Below are 1,262 nucleotides of genomic sequence, written 5' to 3'. Positions count from 1 at the left end.
TAAAAAAGTTTTAGAGTTATGCAAAAGAACTAATTTAGTTCTAAATTGGGAGAAATGGCAATTTATGATTGCAGGAGGAATTGTATTATGGCATAAAATTTTGGAAGATGGTATAGAAGCAAACCCTACAAAATTTAAGGTGTATCTAAAATAATATCTCATACTAATGTAAGAGAGGTTAGGATTTTTCTTGGACATGTTGGATTTTACAAGCGTTTCACTAAAGATTTTTCAAAAATTACTAAACCTCTATTCAAACTTTTAGAAAAGAACAAGAAATTTGAATTTAATGAAAGCTATTTAAATGTCTTTGAGTTTATAAAGGAAAAATTAATCACAGCCGTTGTTATAGTTTCACTTAGCTGGGAGAAACCATTTGAACTGATGTGTGATGCTAGTGATTATGCTATTGGAGCTGTTCTTGTGTTCTTGGATGAAAAGGTTTTTAAAGTTATATACTACGCTAGTAAAACTCTTAATGATGCACAAATTAACTATACTGTTACTGAAAAAGAGTTACTAGCAATTGTGCATGCTTTAGATAAATTTAGATCTTATTTAATTGGAGCTAAATGTATTGTGCATACTGATCATTCTGCTATTAAATATCTGATGCAAAAGAAGGATGCTAAACCAAGGTCAATTAGATGGATACTTTTGATGCAAGAATTTGATCTTGTGGTTATTGATAGAAAGAGAACTAATAATCAAAATGCTGATTATTTGTCAAGATTAGAAAACTAAGGATTATCCTACACTGACAATGAAATTACAGACAGTTTCGCTGATGAACAACTTTATAATATTAATTTATAATATTAATGAAAATGAATGGAAAGTACCATGGTATGCTGATATTGTTAATTATATTGTAAGTGATATTTTGCCACCTATGCTTACATTGCAACAACAAACAAAATTCATTCATGATGCAAAAGCATATTTTTGGGATGAGCCTAATTTATATAGACAATGTAAGGATCTTATTATAAGGAGATGTGTAATTTATGAAGAAACTGAGCTGATCATTCAGAAATGTCATGATTCTGAATTTGGAGGAGATTTTGGGATTGATAAAACTGATTATAAAATTTTACAAGCTGGATTTTGTTAGCCTACCATCTTTAGAGATGTTTATAGATACATGAAAACTTGTGATCGATGTCAATGAGTAGGCAATATATCTAAAAGAAATGAAATGCCTTTGAATTTCATGTTATAAGTTGAGATCTTTGACGTTTGGGGATTAGATTTTATGGGAC

This window comes from Phalaenopsis equestris, unplaced genomic scaffold, assembly GCF_001263595.1.
Source record: "Phalaenopsis equestris unplaced genomic scaffold, ASM126359v1 Scaffold200009, whole genome shotgun sequence".
Lineage (NCBI taxonomy): Eukaryota > Viridiplantae > Streptophyta > Magnoliopsida > Asparagales > Orchidaceae > Phalaenopsis > Phalaenopsis equestris.
This window is presented reverse-complemented; position numbering follows the sequence as displayed.